This window comes from Gossypium hirsutum, chromosome D08 (genome assembly GCF_007990345.1).
Source record: "Gossypium hirsutum isolate 1008001.06 chromosome D08, Gossypium_hirsutum_v2.1, whole genome shotgun sequence".
NCBI classification, from domain to species: domain Eukaryota; kingdom Viridiplantae; phylum Streptophyta; class Magnoliopsida; order Malvales; family Malvaceae; genus Gossypium; species Gossypium hirsutum.
Genome location: NC_053444.1, coordinates 52,799,053 through 52,820,434, shown reverse-complemented (window position 1 = coordinate 52,820,434; position 21,382 = coordinate 52,799,053). Strand labels below are relative to the sequence as shown.

At 33.8% G+C, this 21,382-nt stretch overlaps 1 long non-coding RNA gene across 19 annotated transcripts; it reads right to left on the bottom strand.

Annotated features, from left to right (window-relative positions):
• Window positions 1-10,175: 10,175 nt before the first annotated feature.
• Window positions 10,176-20,852, bottom strand: LOC107900793 (uncharacterized). Of its 19 annotated transcripts, none has more exons than XR_005916834.1 (5): window positions 20,301-20,852; window positions 18,122-20,028; window positions 17,226-17,299; window positions 15,470-16,793; window positions 10,176-11,306 (listed from the first exon to the last, which is right to left on the bottom strand). It is a non-coding gene; the product is annotated as an uncharacterized lncRNA (long non-coding RNA). The 19 variants fall into 19 exon arrangements; XR_005916839.1 differs by lacking the exon at window positions 15,470-16,793 and having other exon boundaries at window positions 18,337-18,767; window positions 19,886-20,028; window positions 20,301-20,761; XR_005916835.1 differs by lacking the exon at window positions 10,176-11,306 and adding an exon at window positions 11,313-15,074.
• Window positions 20,853-21,382: the final 530 nt, after the last annotated feature.

The following is a 21,382-nucleotide window of genomic DNA, read 5'->3' as shown; positions in this document are numbered from 1 at the left end:
AAGACAAATTCAATTCACATATAATATAGTATCCAAGCCTAATTCCATACCATGATCGCATCAACCAAAATTCAGTTTATTTCATATATAAATCAACACTATTCCTTATTCACATATCCATTCACTATTTTAATTTCCAATTCACATTTCATTTCATTTTGAAACATTTTCTATTTCATTAGCATTGTCATTTCAATTTCATTTGCCATATCAAAATCATTATTTCGAGTTTATCATTTTCTTCCCCTATTAACATGACTCAAACTCGGACGGATACACAGATCCAACCAACACACCTGTTTGACACCCAGAACCTCATCGAATAAATCTGAAGCAAATAGTTGCGCCCAGTGCTATAAATAAATTGACACTCAATGTCTCATTGATTAAATCGAAGCAAATTGGCACCCAGTGTCTCATCGACTCATAGTCGAAGAATCCCTAAACTCTTCCTATCCTATGGCATGCCAATTATATCTGACTCTTCCCGAACAATTAATAGGGTTTCCATTTAATTATTCAATATCAACCAATGTCTCAATTCACATTTATCTATATTAAGTAAACATTGATTCAACATATATAGCAACAAAAAATATCCCAAATCATGTGCAATTTTCACATTATAAAGAATACACACATTTTTCAAGTATATTCAATTTAATCCCCATAATCATCAATCGACTCAAATAATTACAAATGAACAATAATCTCACCTTATAATCTTTCCATGAATAAATAAATCAATATGCAACATTTATAAGTTAGTTCAAATTATAGAACTACAAACCGTAAACTCCTAGCTATTCGTCGACGACTTTTTCTTTTCCTTTCTTTTTTCGAGGAATCCGGGTCGACGTTAGCTACAAATCAAAATAACCATAATAATTTATCAATAAATAACCAAAAGCTTCAACTATCTTATAATAGCAACATTATCAAACTTTAACAATATAAAAAAATTTCAACATGGGTCTGCTAGATTGAACTATAGGAACTCCGAAAATATAAAAATGATAAAAAATGACTAAATTGGAATAACTAATTTTGAGCTTGAAATTTAAGAACCCTAACATGCGTTTCTTTTTCTCCCTGCTCTTTCTTATTTCGAAAGAAGAAAGTAAATTGAAAAGAGAATTGTCTCCTTCTCTTTCCATCCACTAACCATTTTATTTTTATTTTATTTTAATAATATCTTATATTTTAACTTGTTTTATTTTAATAACCAGCCACCATTATGACTGCACATAATGGTTTATTTCTTTAATAAGTCCTATAAATTCAATTTTAATTATATTTCTTTAACAATTAGATTTTTGACCCTTTTTATAATTTAGTCATTATACTTTAATTAAACACTATTTCATCGAAATTACTTATCCGAAATTCAATTCACTTCCAACGTAATTTCGTAAATATTAAATAAAAATATTTATGAGTTCGTTTTACAGAAACGGAGCCCTGAAAATACACTTTCAACACCACTAACTTTTGGGACGTTACATCTCAAAATAGACATTATTTATTAAATTAAATTAAATAAATTAACTTTTGTTGAGATAGAAATACACCTTGAGGGGGGTGAATTGGTGTATTAAAATGATTTCGGGAAAGGGAAAAAATAAAACGACTCAAGTATTTATAGTGATTCGGCCTCAATTGCCTACATCCACTACCTTAGCTTTCCTCAACTAAGGATTTCCCAAATCCACTAGATTTGACCTTTAAGGAAAATGTTTAACTTACAAATCCCTATCTTTTCAAAGGTAAGATAGAACCACTTTCGCTTAAAGTTTTCTACCCAAAACCTTAAGTAATAGCTCATAAATGAGAGAAAAATAATGATGAATAAGATGATATCTCTAAAATGTAGATAATCAACAATTAAGCACTCTCACACAAAGTTACAACACTTGAAAGAATGATAGAAAACTTAACCCACAAGTGTGTACAAGAAATATTTAGTAAAAGATTGAGAAAGATTGAAAATTGAGTTTAGCGTTGGAGTAAAACGCCTGAACAAGGTTGTCATAGCAAGGACCCCTAAGTTGGAGACATTCGAGCCAACCCCAATAGCGAAGTTGGTCGGGGTATTTGAATTTAAGGGTATTTGCTAAAAAGTTTAGATCAGCGAGACGAGAGAATTGAACCGTACGGGTTGCAAAATAGGTGTTAAATTTTTCGAAGGAATCGTTGTCCTCGAAACATTCAATTATCGAAGGGTGATCTAAAGGAGCAGAAGATGACTCACCTCTAGCATGTTTAAGTGCGAGACACTTACGGGATGTATGGGGAGGCATTTTATCTAAAGGATAGGTAGACGAAAGGTTAAGGGGTTGGTTTAAAAAGTGTACCTGTAGAAGAAAACAATGATACGAACAACTGATATCCCCAATAGTAGAATATGCAAAATTTTTTAATGGAAACCTAAAAAATATTACTATAAAAATATACCTAAAAGGACTAATCCCTAACTATGTTCTTTTAAAATTAGTATTAGTAAAAAAAATTTTGAAAAAGGAGATTTTAGGGTTTACCTTAAAAATGTGGGAAGTGAGGAAAATGTGGAGACTTTTGGTAAAAATCATGTTGAAAATGAAGTCGAAGGCATGTAGGAGACAAGATTAAGTAAGGAATTTTTAATATACTTTTTATTGTATCAAAATACTTGAAAAACTAAAGCTAACAACTTTCCCATTAAATAATTTTCTCAACTTAATTCTGATTCTGTTAAAATCATAACAACTGTATCGTAAAATAATCTATGAGAAAATATATTTAATTTTCTACATTCAATGGATTCACAATTACCAAGTAACCTAATTATATTTTTGAACTTCAATTAATTCATTAATTAATAATTCAAAAAATCATAAATGAATTCCACTATAGTAATGTGACTAAGCTCTCCCTAATCGCATACCATTATGAAATCTACGAATGACTTAGAAGTCGGTGGGGTCAGGAATTTGTCAACCGAAATCGTAAATATTTAATAAAATTATTTATGGAGATAATTTGTAGGCTAATTGAACCTTAAATAGGTAATCTCATTTACGTGGTGCTTAAATTAAGTGCAGGGACTAAATTGCATAAGAGGTAAAAGTGCAATTTATAAAAGGATTATAATTTGAAATAAATAGAAAGGACAAAAGTGGCAATTAACCATTTAAAGTTGTTAGTGTCGTTTAGGTGAGTAAATGTACGCTATAATATATGTTAATAATAATAATAAATAAAATAAAATAATAAAAGATAAAAGAATTGAAATGTGTAAATGGTAGGAGTGGGTGAAAAGAAATAGATTGTTTCTTCATCCTCATACCATCGACACAGGGGGAGAAAAGTTTAGAGAAAAACCTTATGGTTTTAAAAGTTCAAAATTTCAACTGGTATGCTTAATTTAATCTATTTCTTGTCATTTTTATGTTTTTGGAATCCTTATTCTATAAGCTAACTGACCTATGTATTATTTTTCGGTGTTGTTAACTATTGAAGATGCTACCAGTTTTGTATAGTTAAAGTGTTAAGGATCGGTTTGATAGATTCTTGGGTTAGAAATGAAAAAGAGTTAAATTATAAGATCAATCATTGATTTTGTACAATACAGACTAAACCGCAAAAAAAAATTGAAATATTGAGGAAAAAATGTAAAATAGGGAGTTAAACTAGACTTAGAGCAAAATTATTTTACAGTTGAGGGTTAAGTTCGAAAGTTATGTTGTTCTCGATTTCTAGGGGCTAGACTAAATAATATACAATGTTTGTGTATTGTTAATGTGTTTTATTTGTTTAATCCATGACTAATGTCAACTTGGAGCCTTCAAGGAAGAAAGGAAAAGACAAGATCGACGATGAATAACATGGTGATTATGGTTGGTGTTTTCTATAACTCGTCTATTTCAGTTATTGTTCTTACATATATATATCCATACACATACCACTTTGTGTATGTTTGTGTAATGGTAAAATAAAATTGAAACATGAGTTGGAAATGAATGAACACTTATTTGTCGGTTATACCGACCAGTGCTGGGCACACTTATTTGTTGGTTTTACCGATCAGCGCAAGGCGCATTTATTGTTGGTTATACCGACCAGTGCTGGGCACACTTATTTATGGATTCTACCGACCAGCACAAAGCGCATTTATTGTTGGTTATACCAATCAGTGCTGAGCACACTTATTTGGCAGTTCTACCGACTAGCGCAAGGTACATTTCTTGTCGGTTATACCAACTAGTGCTGAGTAGACTTATTTTTTGGTTCTACCGACCAACACAAGGCGCAATTATTGCCAGTTATATCTACCAATGTTAGGCACACTTATTTGTTGATTTTACCAGCCAGCGCTAGGCGCAATTCATTATTATGGATTTATCCGTCAGGCACTGGGTGCCAAATTTAGTGTGTTAATCAGAGTCGCGTAGACATCCAAGGTCGAATTACGTTAATAAGGAAAATAAACAGAGGAAATGGAAGTAGGAATTAACATGAGTTTGATAAATGGCGTTAGAGTGGGACATGAATTAGTTGATTATTTAGCAATATGATTAAATTGTTGACTATTCCGCAATATGATTAAGTTTTCAAATCATAGGAATACTTCTAGACTATTATCCAGTGTATGATTCCATTTTCTGTTATATGTATAGGTTAGGTACTCATTGATCAGATTGTCGGTTCAATATCCAGTGACAATCCTGGACTCAGATATTGGTGGTTTATTCTTTTGGTCTTGACATGTACCTCAGTGGTTTAATGTCTTTTTGTTTTAGTTGTTCCTTTTGTAGATGATGTAAACATGCATATTTGATAAATGAATGTGGTCATTTTGTAACACTAAAATGTGTTGAGGTGCCAATTGTGGCATATTGGTTAGACTCTTAGGATGGTGGATTTTCCATGATCATTTGGGTTTAGATTAATTACTTTTGAATGTATTAAAGTGGTTGAAAATGGTATTTTATAGCATAGGTGTTTCTAGGATGAATTCCATGATTTTATAAAGCATTTTTAGGTACACACGATCTGGCACATCGTCGTATGCCACACACGGAATGATGGAACGACCGTGTGGTCTGTAATGTTTTCAGTGACTTTATTACACATAGGGTCAGTGAGTTACACGGTTTGCTCACACGGCTGTGTGACTCTCTGACACAGTTGTGTGAGTCTCTCACATGGTCGTGTGGCTAAACACATGTGCTGAACGATTTTCACATGGTCTAGGGACACGGTTGTGTGTCCCCTATTTCTAATATTTTTTCTAACTTTTTTTCTTTGTCTCAAATTTATCCCCAATCTTTACAGAATTATTTTTAAGCTTTTGTATACTCTATTTAATTGAATTGGAGTAAGAGGGTTCATATGCATGCCCGTACAAAATTATTCGCAATTTCATTATTCTTTTAAATGTTTAAATTGTTTGAAATTTTATTATAATTGTTTGTAACACCCTATTAATCAGGTTCGACGATCAAACTGTGTGTAACGCTTCAGAATTTAGGCCTAGAAGTATTGGGCCTTGAGCAAGGGAACGGTTCGAAAACTGTGTACAAAAGTATGTCTGCTTTAGTGGTTAAGGCTTTTGAGAGGAGTTGAAAAAGTCCTGGGCTCAAACCTTGGCTTTAGCAAAAATTTTGGTTGTAAGTGGATAAAACCCTGGATGCTTAGATGTAGGCCTTTTAAATTATTATGTTAAAAAATGTCATAAGGAAGCATGTGGTCTAGTGGTTGTGGCCTCATTAAGGTTACAAGGGAGCTTGGGTTCAAGTCTTAGCTCTTGTAATTTATTTTGGTTTTTCTTTTAAAGGAACATGGACTTTGGCCTTTAGACCTTTTAGTTAATTGAAGACAAAATGTGACACAAATGAGCTTTGTGACAAGGAGGCAAGTGGCGTGTTGAGCTATTAAGGGGGGCTTGGGTTCAAATCTCATTGCAAGCAAAAAGGATATTTATTTTGCTAGCATGAGTCGACAGGAGTTTGAGGTGGTTTCGAACTTTGTTGGGTGAGAGTTTGAATGGGTCTTTGAGGTTGTTATGAGGATATCAAGGAGAGATATTTGAAGAGATTTCGGGAGGTTGTTGTTGTGGAGAGCTATATATCACACCGCATTTGTTCCTCTAAGAACTAAGGGTACAATGATCACTGTAACTGTAGAACAGCAAAAGCTGAAAAGTTGAAATACGTCGTTTGAGAACACACGAGCGTGTGGGACACTTGGGCCTTGGGCACATTTACACTATTGTGACCAATTACGTTACCTGAGTCGCTCGAGACGACTGCAGATCTTTCGAATGGTCGATATCTAGACTGAAATACCCTCTAGGGTAAAATAACCATAATGCCCTGGTGGGTAAATGACTATGTTTGCCCCTCGAGGTTAAATGATTGTTTTGTCTGTGGTTAATTTATTGATTTGTCTGTGTTTGGTATGACTAATATGTCTGTGATTTGAATGATTGATTCTGAGCATGGCATTCTGCAAACACGAATACTGCATAGGGTTGGGATATTGTTATGGAGGAAGTACTGTACTGGTGGCTCTGCCACAATCACTGTTACTGGTGGCTTGGCCACATATACTATTACTGGCAGCTTTGCTGCGATACTCTTGCTAGCAGCTTTGCTGCGATGCTACTGATGGCTTTGTACTAATCATAGTACTGTTACTGATGACTTTGTGCCGATCATATTACCATTACCGATGGCTGTGTGCCGATCATTTTACTGTTATTGATGGTTGTATACCGATCATGTCACTGCTACTGATGGCTTTGTGTCGATCATGTTACCGTTACTGATGACTATGTGCCGATCATATCACTACTACTGATGACTTTTTGCCAATCACATTACTGTACTTATGGCTTGTAGTCATTCTGTTTATAGCTTATAGCTATCCTGTTTACGATTCTTAGCCATTCTGACTACTGGCAGCTCTGCTGCATTATTACTACTGGCAGCTATGCTACGATATTGGTGTGAGGGTTGGATGGGTCGACTCTGTCCCCACATGGTGTGTTGGGTTGGTACGGGTGGTGTGTTGGCTGGATTGGGATGGGTTTGCATACTTGCACCATACTAATACTGTATCGGGCTTAGGCCCACACTATTTCTGTATTGGGCTAAGGCCCATACTGTGCTGTTCCTGTTAAAGGGCTCTGGCCTAGATTGATTCTGTTCTGTATGTTGATTGCTTGATAAGGGATTACACACTGAGTTTTCGTAAACTCACCCTCTCCTCTTAACTGTGCAGGTAATCCTCCACCATAGTTGATTCGGTGCTGCGAGGGACTCGGAGGTGGCCACACAACCGCATCAGCATTCGTTTTTAGATTTTGATTTATAAGTAACTGAATTTAGGTTTTTTATGTAAAAATGCCTCTTTAAAGTTATAAACTTTAAATTGGGTTTTTTATTTATTTAGTTTGATATAAACTGATAGTTATATAATAAGATAGGCCTTCAAAAGGTAACCGTTTTCAAAGACACCACGTTTTCGCAATAAATGTGATGTTTGAAAATTTATAACGTTTTAAAAGTGGTTAGTTTTTAATGATGCATGCTTGGAAATGAACAAAATGATTAATTGATTTTAAAGACTTCAACAACAAAAAGTTTTACGCTAAACACCTCAATGTGACACTGCCAGATTCGGCCATAACTCCTAGGCCGGGTTTGGGGTGTTACACTAGGCCAAGGGTGTTACAAGCTACTCGATCAGTACTCGTCTAATCACCTTGTTATAAGTTTGTTACTCTCATAAGATATCTTTAATCTCTTTGAGATAACTCGTTCTCTCAACATGACCCTATTTTATCTCATGGTAGTCATTACATCTTCCTTGATGAAAAGTCATCTGCTATCAAATAGTAATTAAGTCATTCATCACAAAGACAAACGACTCTTTACCACGTTTACTTTTCATCTATAATGTAATGCCAATGAGAGGATATCATTTACCCATGTTTTGGGCTATGAATTCCACTATTGTGAATGATGCTACGTAATGTAGAAGTCGTATACCCAACGAATCAGCTTTCAGTTCCTTATCTATTCGAACTCAAGCTTTTACTTATATCAAAGTATACGAATCACACATACATAGTCCATCATCCACTTAGGATTAAGGTATGCCACACTATGAATGTCACAAGTGACTAAATCCATAAACAGATTTAGGATCTATTCTGCTTGGGTCCAGTCAGTCACATCTATGTCTCTATCTTCTAGAAGTCGTCCGCTCTAATCCCCAAGACAAAACATATCCTCAATTAGACTTGATAGATGACATATTAGTCTTTCAATTGGTTTGCTAATTTCGTATTAGACTAAAGACATATTTAGGTTCGCCTACTAATATAGGTTTTCTTTTCGTATTATGATCCGACCATGTAATATTGCTTATATTAGTTAAAAATTAAACAACCGATAAGCTAATATTTGCTTTTATTTTACTTTACATGCAAAAACCACGTAAGAAAAATATACAAAGGGTAGTAATGTAATTCATGAATAATTTTATTAACCAATCTATTACAAAAACTTACAAGTGTTTATAGATGAAAACACTACACTTAAGACATCAAATCCAACATGCATGACTTTGGCATGTTAAAGGTTGCAAAGTGAACTAGTTGGGATAGATAAATTGATGAATGGTTTGAAAATGCTTTATTTGAATGTTAAGCATGAAATATAGCTTAGTGTATACTTTTTTTAATTCATGTTAAGGTCCTTTAAGTGCTTGGTTCTCAATTTGCATAAGTATGATATGTTTGAATTGGAAAAAAAATAATTTGGTATGGCTAGTTTGATAGAGGGTTTGATTATGTCTTAATGATGAATATTTGTTTTGTACTATATTGAATGTTTGATTCGAAATGTTCATAAGCTTGAAATGGTATAAATTGATATGGAATAATGATGTTTTGATTGGGGAAAGATGTATACAAGTATATATGTGTTTGATTGAAATCATGAAAAATGTACGAATGTGTTCATTGCCAAAACAAGGGCAACGTCGCGACAATAAGTCCCCGACATCGCGACATAGATCAATAGTGAGTGGCGCCACGACGTCAAAATGCCTAAAGTCATGACATAACTCATTGATTGATTATGTCGTGACGTGGAAACCATGATGTCGCGATGTCGACTAGAAAATTTGAAAACTTTATAATTTGGTCCTAATTCGACCTCATGTTAGCAAAAGACCTTTCGTAAGCTTGTATTGAACCCAAAAATGATTATGTAGCATAGTATGATTGCATAATATACTTATTTGCATGTGTAAATGGTTGTATAGTATATAATTGACAATAATTGCTCCGGTAACGAACTTAGTATCCTGTAGCTCGGACTCGACGATCGGGTCGAACAAGGGGTGTTACATATAGACCTGTTCATGGGTCAAACTACCTACATAGGCCTAAAGGCTTGTTTGAAATTTGGGAGGATTTGGGTAAAAATATTAGGCCTATTTAAAATATGGGTCACGCTAGGGCTTGAACACTCAAGCCCCAAGCCCGACATGTTTTAAAGTTTATAATACTTTATATTATGTTATTTTTATATATTATATAATTTATGACACATTACAAAAATAAAAATATACTAAATATATAATACTACTCTAATGTAAACATTAAAGTAATGTTAAGATGACTATATAAAAAATTTCAATAAATAAAAATATATAAAATTATTAAATATTAAATTAAAAATAATATGGGCGAGCTTAAAATAGGCTTGAGTAAGTCTTTTGCAAAAATGGGCAAGCTTGAGCAAAATTTTTGACTCATGTTTCGAGTCAAACTGGGTTTCGGCAAGCATAAAATATATTAAATTTATGCTTAGACCCGACCCAAACCAGGCCCAACTCGATCCATGAGCACCTCTAGTTCCATATTATATAAATAATGCATTAAAAATAGAGTTAATTTCACAATATATCCCCAAATTATTGATGTTATATCATTAAGGTTATTCCATTACAAAATTGTTAATTTAACTGTTAAAATAAGATGTCAGATCTTGTAACACCCCTATACTCAGCCCAATCGTACGGACCCGGTATAAGACTATTACATTTGGTGCCAAAATGGTTTTGGCTAAATACTGTTAATTTAAACATTCATACATAGTATTTTAACTTACCAAACCACATTTGCAAACATACTTATAGTTTCACTAATTCATTTCATATAGACCAAAATACTTCAAGTAACCCAAAATAAATAGAATTTCAAGAGTTTGCATTTGAGTCCCTAACACATGGAAACACATTTGGTCTATATATGTACATGCCATTTTAATTCAAAATATGGTATCTACTCTTGAAGCTCTTGAGGATGTGATGAGATGAGAGATCTCCTAACCCGATTCTACCTCTTCGAGTCTAACTGTACTATGCTTTAAAAATAAACGCGTTAAGCCGGTGAAGGCTTAGTAAGCACTACAGGAATAAATTGGTAAATGAACCATAACAAAATATTTTAAACTTATTCAATTAATACATATTTACACACATATAAGTTTCTTTAACTATGCCTTACTTTAATAAAATTTAACTTACCTTTTAGTAAGTTATCAAACTTACCTTAACACATTGGTGATTCACTTTTTGTTCACAACTCATATTCTTAGCCCAAAGTGGACTTTATAGAACACACTAGATATACGGAACAAATACAGAGGTGCATTGTTATGCACTATTGAACATAGAGTACTAAAGTGTTATACAGAGAGCACGAATGTGCTAAACGGAGAGCACTAATGTGCTAATAATCAGATAGCACGCTAAGGACCATTAATAGCATGCCACCAATATCCTAATAGTTCTAAATTCCGTCTACTTGGGCATTAAAGCTGAATTTCATATATTTAAATACTTTACATAAATATTTCGAAAAAAAACTTCTCATTTCTCCATCATCTACAATTTAGTCCCCATTTCACAAATCACAAATATCACACCTTTTTCTCACATACACTTTTACCACAACATCATTACTTAGTGTTCAAACAATATACCATTTCATATTCTCCACCTATAATTTTCTTTACAAATTTCGTAATTTCATAATCTAATCTCTTTTTTTACAAATTTAAATATATATTTTACATTTTTATTCTAAGTAATTTCATACTACAATATAAGTATTTAAATAAAAGTAATTTAAAAATCTTGTAGTACTTACAACAAAAACGTTGAGATGATGTATTTTCTTCTTCCTTCACTCCTTAGCCTTCTCTTTGCCTTTTTCTTTAATTAGGTCCTCTCATTTCTTTTCCTTTCTTCAATTTCATATAAAACATATAACATTTATATGTTAAAAAAACAATCAAGTGACTTTCCTATAGTATTTAATAAAAATAAACATTTATGGAATGATAATTTCATCATTTCTTACCTTAGCCTTTTGATTTTTACTAAGGAAATTTCAAAGAAAAATGAAAGTTTGAAGCTAGGATGGTTCAACTATGATGGTAGGACATGTAGGGAATTAAAAGAAAATTTGGATGGAAGTTGAGGGCAGATGACTAAGTAGTGACGGTTTGTGTTGAGAAAAGATGATATATTTTCATCTTTTATCCACTTTTCTACACCATTCCACTAAAATATCTCACATTTTTAATTAAAATTGTCAAATTGCTACTAAGTCCTTAAGCCATCCATCTTTTTATTTTTACCCATCATCATTACACTTAATAAATATCTACTTGGCTAATTACCACTTTGTCCTTCCTCATCTTTCATATTTTCTAGTATGACTCATACAACACATTGGTTAAATTTTATTTTAATCATTCATTCCTTTCATCTACAATTATATGTCTCCTAACTTAATATTTTTCCTACTGTGGCATAAACAATTTCTTTATTCTTTCAACTAAATCAATCTATCTATTTTAAAATTTCCTATCTAAAGAGTATTTTTTTAATTTTTTATTGGATCTATATACTTTCGAATTTAATACTCAAAATTCCTATTTATTATATTTCAAAAAAATTTTATACTAATTCTTGACTCGATCCATCACTGTACCTAACCCCGAGTTAAAACGTGGATGTTACAATTCTCTCCCTCTTAAATAAATTTCGTCCTTAAAATTTACCTGATGTAAATAACTGCAGATATTGCTGTCTCATCGTTTCCTCTCTTTCCCATGTTGCTTCTTCTTAATTATGATGTCTCCACTAGACTTTTACCAACGGAACTTGTTTTTTCTCAATTCCTTTACTTCCCGAGCAAGTATATTAATTAGCTCCACTTCATTACTTAAATCCGGTTGGACTTCTATTACTTAAGGAGTAATCACATGAGATGGGTTAGACCGATATCTTCATAGCATTGAGACATGAAACACATTGGGAATTCTATCCAACTCCGGTGGTAAGGCTAACGATAAGCAACTGGACCAACCCATTCTAAAATCTCATACGGCCCAATGAATCTTGGACTCAGCTTCCCTCTCTTCCCAAATCGGAGAACTTTTTTCCATGGCGACACTTTCAAAAATACTTTTTCACCCACATTATATTCAATATCGTTCTTTTTAAGATCAACATAAGATTTCTGTCTATCTGAGGCTACTTTTAAACGGTCCCTGATCAACTTCACTTTCTCTTATGTTTCTTTAATCAAGTCAAAACCTACTAATTTATTTTCACCCAATTTTGTCCAGCACACAGGAGTTCTACATTTTCTTCCATACAGTATTTCATACTGCGCCATTTGAATACTAGGCTGGTAATTGTTATTATAGGTAAATTCAACCAATGGTAAATGCCTTTCCCAGTTGCCTTCAAATTCGATGATGCAACTTCTCAATGTCTTCTAGTGTCTGAATTACCTGTTTTGATTATCCATCAATCTGAGGGTGATATGCCGTACTGAAATATAATCGTGTACCTAAAGCTTCATGCAGCTTCTCTCAAAACTTCAATGTAAATCTCGAATCCCAATCAGAAATGATGGATACTAGCACTCCGTGAAGCTTTACTATTTTATCTATATACAACTGTGCATACTTGTCCATGGAGAAATCAATTCGTACTGGTAGAAAATGGGCAGACTTCGTCAATCGGGCGACTTCGTCAATCGATCTACAATTACCCAAATAGCATTATTTTTCTTCGGTGAGAGGTAATCCTGTTACAAAATCCATAGTAATTCTTTCCCACTTCCACTCTAGTATGGCTATTGATTGTAGCAATCCCGACGGAACTTGATGCACTGCCTTCACTTGTTGACATGTTAAACATTTAGAAACGTATTCAACTATGTCTTTCTTCATCCTTTTCCACCAGTAAAATGGTTTCAAGTCGTGATACATCTTATTACTCCCCGGATGTAAACCAAACGAACTATGATGTGCTTCATTCAAAATAATTTGCCTCAAAACTTCTTGATTAGGTACACATAACCGACCGTGAAATCTCAAGCTCCCCTCACTATCAATCTTAAATTCACTATTTTTCCTTTCCTCAAGTTGTTTCTTAATCACCAATAATTCTACATCTTCTTTTTTAGCATCTTTCACCTCCTGCAACAAAGTTGGTTTCACCTTTAACTCAACAAATAACTCACCATTTTGTTTCATTTCTAAATGTGCATTCATCGTTTTCAAAGTTGCCAAAAATTTTCTACTTAAAGCATCTGCTACTACATTCGCCTTCCTGAGTGATAATCAATGATACAATCATAGTCCTTTAGCAATTCAACCCATCTTCTCTGTCTTAAGTTTAAATCTTTCTAGGTTAACAAATACTTCAAACTCTTATGGTCGGTGTAGATATAGCATTTTTCCCCGTACAAATAATGTCTCCATATTTTTAACGTAAACACCACTACAGCCAATTCAAGATCATGCGTCGGGTAGTTCTTTTCGTGTGGCTTCAATTACCTAGAAGCATATGCTACTAACTTTCCTCCTTGCAATAGCAGGTAACCCAAACCATTGTACGAAGCATCACTAAAAATCACGTACTCTTTACCAGATTCTTGTTGAATCAACACAGAAGCTTTTGTTAATGCTGCTTTTAATTTTTCAAAACTTTGCTGACACCTTTTTGTCCATTCAAATTTCACATTTTTTTGCAACAATTTTGTTAATGGTGATGCAATCATAGAGAATCCCTCAACAACTCTTCTATAGTAACCAGCCAATCCGAGAAAACCCCTTACTTCTGTCACATTCTTTGGTGGTTTCCATTCAAGTATAGCTTCTACCTTATTTGGATCTACCCGAATACCATCTGTTGATACAATGTGTCCCAGAAAAGTGACTTCTTTTAACCAAAATTCACACTTACTCAATTTAGCATACAATTGTTTTTCTCTTAAAATTTGTAGCACAATTCGAATATGTCCATCATGTTCTTCTCCTTTTGAATGCACTAGAATGTTATCTATAAATACCACCACAAACTGATCTAAACAAGGTTTAAAAAATCTATTCAAAATATCCATGAAGACGGCTGGAGCATTAGTCAATCCAAATGGCATAACCAAGAACTCATAATGACCGTACCAAGTCCTAAAGGCAGTTTTCAACACATCAGATTCCTTCACCCGTAACTGATAATACCCTGATCTGAGATCAATCTTAGAAAATACATTTGCTTCTTTTAACTGATCAAAAAAACCATCAATCTTGGTCAACAGATATTTATTCTTTACAGTCACTTTATTCAACTAACGGTAATTTATACAATGCCTCAAAGACCCATCTTTCTTCTTCACGAACATACTAGTGCTCCCATGGTGATACACTAGGGCGTATGAATCCCTTATCCAGTAACTCTTGCAGTTGAGTTTTCAATTCTTTCAACTCAGTGGGTGCCATCCGATAAGGTACTGTAGATCTCGGTACAGTGCTCGAAATTAACTCAATCCCAAACTCTACTTCTCTTTCTGGGGGCAAACCCAATAATTCTTCTGGAAATACGTCGATAAAATCTCGAACCACCAGTATCTTTTTAATATCAGAATTCGTTGCACGAGTATCTAAAATGTAAGTAAGAAAAGTAGTATATACTCTTCTCATCATCTTAGAAACCTGCATTGCAGACACGACATTCGTCAATGCACTATATTTTTCACCGATTACAATCACTTCCTCTCCATCTAAAGTTCTCGAGGAAATTCTTTTTCTTCTGCAATCAACCATAACCTCATGTTCTGAAAACCAGTCCATACCCAATATCACATCAAACTCATGAAACGTAAGTGCCATAAGGTTTGCTAGAAACTCATAATCATGAATTTTTAAGGGACATCTTCTACACACTTTATTAACTTTCTCACTTTGCCCAAAAGGATTAGTAACTACTACTTCGTATTCTGTAAGTTTACTGCTAACTCTCTCTTTCACTAATGTAATGCATATGTATGAATACGTAAAGCCAGGGTCAATTAGTGCAATTACAGAAGAATCAAATAAAGAGAATTTACCAGTAATCACATCAGGAGTGTCTCCCTCTTCTCATGTCCTAATAGCATAAGTCTGAGGTCTCTAGGATTTAGATCTATCAACTGTTTCTCTTACCGATCTTGTACCACTACTAGTGCCACCAGAAATTCCAGGTCGTCTACCTCTTTGTGAAACTGAGCTACCTCTCGCAGACTGTTCTGTAACACTTTTTGACATCTTTGGACAATCTCTAATCAAATGATCTTTCGATCCACATCAAAAACAAGCTCAAGAATTCAGTCGACATTCTCCCCAATGATATCTTCCACAATGCTCACATGATGACAATGTTGGTTTTCTTCTGGAACCCTCAATACTAACCATAAAGGTCGTTTGCTAAGTTTGTCTTGTTTGACTTCTGGATCTTTGCCCAACAGTGGGAGATGAGTATTTAGAATCTCTAGAATCCCTCTAGTTGCTAATATTTTCCCAAAACTCTTCTCTTTGGATCGAGATCACCCTTCTTCCAATCGTTGTGCTCTATCAACCAAAATAGGAAATTATTGTAGATTTAATGGTATAAGAGGAACATAAATTTCTTCATTCAATCCCCATTCAAATCTCCTACACATATCTACTTCATTTGTTATTAATTCCTTGGCATATTTACTCAATCTGATAAATTCACGTTCATGTTCAGCAACAGACATGTTGTTCTGCTTTAAATCCAGAAATTCTCTTTTCTTCTTTTCAAGATAAAGTTGATCCATGCATTTCTTTCTAAATTTGGACACAAAGAAATTCCAATTAATTTTATCTGTAGGATGAATATTCATGACAGTGGTCCACCATTGGTAAGCCTCACCCTTTAATAAAGATACTGCATATTTTAACTTTTCATCACCTGTACACTACAATTCTTCAAATATCCTTTGACTATTCTCTGACCACTCTTCAGCTGTAGCTGGGTCATCATCTTTCTTTCCTTTAAACTCTTCAGCTCTATATTTTCTTATTTTCTCCAAGGGAGATCGATGACTAGATATAGACGGATGTGGATGTGGAGCAGTAGGATGAGGAGATGGTGGTGGAACAGGTGGAGCATTATTAGTTCTTACAACTTGCTGCAATAACTGATTCATTGTCTATAACAAGGCTGCAATTGGAATTTCTTCTTTAGGCAGTATCGACTCAATTTCAGTTTGAGTTCTTTCTTCCAATTCAGGCTCTCTATCATCCCCTAAGTTTACCGATTCACTTCGGGATTGGGCTCTATGTTGATCTATTTCCCTCTCTAAGTTTGGTGCCCTACTCTCTACATCATTTTTCGACTCTTCACGAGATCTATTTGACATCTTTAAGTTTCTACAATATTCATAAATTACACAATTAAAAAACTAAACCTAATCTCATCTCATTAATATACAAAATGACATGCACAGATAGACTCATTCCCGACCCAAAAACTCAGAAAACCTAGGCTCTAATACCAATAAATATAACACCCCTATACCCGGTCTAATCGTATGGACCCGGTATAAGACTATTATATTTGGTGTCAAAACAGTTTTGGCTAAATACTGTTTAATTTAAACATTTATACATAGTATTTTAACTTACCAAACCACATTTGCAAACATACTTATATTTTCTCTAATTCATTTCATATAGACCAAAATACTTCAAGTAACCCAAAATAGATAGAATTTCAATAGTTTGCATTTGAGTCCCTAACACATGGAAACACATTTGGTCTATATATGTACATGCCATTTTAATTCAAAATATGGTACCTACTCTTGAAGCTCTTGAGGATGTGATGAGATGAGAGATCTCTTAACCTGATTCTACCTCTTCGAGTCTAACTGTACCTACGCTTTAAAAATAAACGCGTTAAGCCGGTGAAGGCTTAGTAAAGCACTACAGGAATAAATAGGTAAATGAACCATAACAAAATATTTTAAACTTATTCAATTAATACATATTTACACACATATAAGTTTCTTTAACTATGCCTTACTTTAATAAAAATTTAACTTACCTTTTAGTAAGTTATCAAACTTACCTTAACACATTGGTGATTCACTTTTTGTTCACAACTCATATTCTTAGCCCAAAGTGGACTTTATAGAACACACCGGATATATGGAACAAATACAGAGGTGCATTATTATGCACTATTGAACATAGAGTACTAAAGTGCTATACAGAGAGCACTAATGTACTAATAATCAGAGAGCACGCTAAGGTCCCTTAATGGCATGCCACTAATATCCTAGTAGTTCTAAATTCCGTCTACTTGGGCATTAAATTTGAATTTAATATATTTAAATACTTTAGTAAATATTTCAGAAAAAATTCTCATTTCTCCATCATCTACAATTTAGTCCCCATTTCACAAGTCACAAATATCACACCTTTTTCACACATATACTTTTACCACAACATCATTACTTAGTGTTCAAAAAATATACCATTTCATATTCTTCACCTATAATTTTCTTTACAAATTTCATAATTTTATAATATAATATTCTTTTTCTTCTTCTTCTTCTTCTTCTTCTTCTTCTACTTCTTCTTCTTCTTCTTCTTTTACAAATTTAAATATATATTTTACATTTCTATTCTAAGTAATTTCATACTACAATATAAGTATTTAAATAAAAATAATTTAAAAATCTTGTAGTACTTACAACAAAAAAATTGAGATGATGTATTTTCTTCTTCCTTTACTCCTTAGCCTTCTCTTTCCCTTTCTTCTTTATTTAGGTCCTCTCTTTCCTTTTCTTTCTCTTCAATTTCATATAAAATATATAACATTTATATGTTAAAAAAACAATCAAGTGACTTTCCTATACTATTTAATAAAAATAAAAATATACTGTATGATAATTTCATCATTACTTACCTCAGCCCTTTGATTTTTACTAAGGAAATTTCAAAGAAAAATGAAAGTTTGAAGCTTAGATGGTTCAACTATGATGGTAGGACATGTAGGGAATTAAAAGAAAAGTTGGATGGAAGTTGGGGGGCAGATGACTAAGTAGTGACGGTTTGTGTTGAGAAAAGATGATATGTTTTCATCTTTTCTCCACTTTTCTACTAAAGGTGATCATGGGCTGGGTTCGGGCCGGGCCCAGAAAAAAATTTCAGCCCGCGTCCTAGGCGCCCAGCCCGGCCCGAAATATGGGCCTAAAATTTTGTCTAGGCCCGGTCCGAAAAAATTCCTAAGCCCGAGCCCGGCCCGTCCCGGCCCGTTTTTTTTGCCATTTGTATTCTTCAATTTTTTCTGCCTCTAATATTGTCAACTTCTTTTTGGCCTTCTCATCAGATTTGCATCTGAACAAAACAAAGACAAAGTGAACAAACCTCAAAAATTGATGTCTTCTAGAAGTAGAGAATTTAGTTCAGGACCTAGAACCAAATAGACTGCATGTAGTGGCACAGTACCATTACCAATGTCAACAAACACAAAAACTCAACGAAAATGTATGTTCAATAAAATCAATCAGAGTAATTCTATGCCATTTATCAATCTTTGAAGAAAGACAAACTTTTTTCACATGCAATTTTAATTCCATTACAGAAGTTCTGTTAAATTTGTTTATTTTTCAGTATACAGGTCAAACATTTTTTTTTCTGCCATTTGTATTCTTCAATTATTCAATTTTGTAGTCTTTCAAAAAATCAAAGGACCATAACCTATAAACCTTGAAACAAATCTATAAGCCCATTTGTATTCACATCATTGGCTAAGGCCTATATTTACAGTAAAGATCAGAGAAAGAAAAAATAAAGAAAACTAACTAAATGTCTAATGAGAATTTAACCGAATAAACTAGGGTTAACACTGTTTTGTAGTCTTTCAAAAAATCAAAGGACCACAATGCAATGAATTTTGTACAACATGCATGAATCAATATTCTAGGAGAAATCGCATTAATAGATACAGCTATTCAGAGACATCAATATAGCAAACAAGAATAAATAGTTTATTAGAAGCAGCATCAAACCTACCGAATCAGGCACGCTCCTTAACATCATTTTCAATTTTTTTCTCTTACTTCTAGGTGGAAGATAATATACCGACTTTTAGTTTCTAGGTTAGAGCCTTATCTATTGCCATCAATCTAAAGTGAAAGCAAGCAACCCTAATCACAAGCTACTCAAGCTTGACTGAATCATACTCTGGTTCAATTTTTTGATGTCAGAATGAACCAAAAGAACATTTTATTCTCAGCCCCAAAAGTTCCCAATACTATTTAATTGATATCTAATTAAGTAAGTCTTGCCATTCCAAATTAATCTAAATTGATGGCGCTGAGTCTCACTACATTTTACAGTGTAGGCATTGACCACCCCCAAGCAAGAACATAAATTTCCATCAGGACAAAGAAGAGGGGAATTGCATAGAACACAGCCCACTACATTTTCAATACAGCTTCAGGTAGTGATACCTTGATGGAAATATTTCTCTTATGCTTTTTCAAGATGTCTAAAAGAAACCTTGTCCAGTACCCCCTGTAGCTCAACAGTCCTAGATCGGATAGTGGTCTTTCAGGTGTGCCAACTTTACTTTCTTTCTTTGAAAGTTCATATGCTGGGTCCATAACAGACACAAAATAAGCAATAAAGTTGAATTATAAAAATACCGATGGGATCAAATACAAAGTACAATACAACAAAATCAAGTATAATATCATTTATATTCAAGACTACGCAACTAGCATGAAGCAATAAAATTTAAGAAATTAGAAGATAGAGATTAAGTTTACTCCATGAAAATGTTATAAATTCGCAGCAGCTCATAATTCTAGTAAACTAACTTGAGAACAATTCCAAACAACTAATTTTGAAATAAAGAAAACTAACCTCTGATTCTAGAAATGGGTGGAGTTGTGGAGGACCGGAGGTGGATCGGTGCCGGACCGGAGGTGGATTGGTGCCGGAGGTGAAGGTTGAGAAAAAAAGGGAGGAGGGCAGTCGGGCAAGGGGTTAGGGATTTGTGGAAGAAAGGAAACGAGAAATAGAGGAAATGGGTGGATTCGTGGAGAACTGGAGGTGGATCAGTGCCGGACCGGAGGTGGATCGGTGCCGGAGGTGAAGGTTGAGAAAAAAATGGAGGAGGGTTGGGCACTAGGGATTTCTGGAAGAGGGGAAACGGGGAAATAGGGAAGAAATGTTTTAAAAAATAAAAAATATATATTATTTTCAGGCCGGCTCGAGCCCACCCGAGGCCCAGCCCGTTTTCTAAATGAGCCTCGTTTTTTGCCCAAGTCTATATTTCGGACATATATTTTTACCCGAACCCTCCCATATTTCGGGCGGGCCGTCGGGCCGAGCAAGGCCGCCCAGCCCATGAGCACCTCTATTTTCTACACCATTCCACTAAAATATCTCACATTTTTAATTAAAATGGTCAAATTTCTACTAAGTCCTTAAGCCATCTGTCTTTTTATTTTTACCCATCATCATTACACTTAATAAATATTCACTTGGCTAATTACCACTTTGCCCTTCCTCGTCTTTCATATTTCCTAGTATGACTCATACAACACTTTGGTTAAATTTCTTTTTAATCATTCATTCCTTTCCTCTACTATTATATGTCTCCTAACTTAATATTTTTTCTATGGCCACAACAATTTCTTTATTCTTTCAACTAAATTAATGTATCTATTTTAAAATTTCATATCTAAAGAGTATTTTTTTATTTATTTTTTATTGGATATATATACTTCCGAATTTAATACTCAAAATTCCTATTTATTATATTTGAAAAAAATTTTATTCTAATTCTTGACTCGAACCATCACTGTACCTAACCCCGAGTTAAAACGTGGATGTTACAGATCTTATGTGGCATAGCTTAAAATAATTTTTTAAAGAAAAATTAATATTGTAAAAATGGATGTTGTAAAGAAACTTAGTTTTAAGGTTTTTGGCACTTTTAT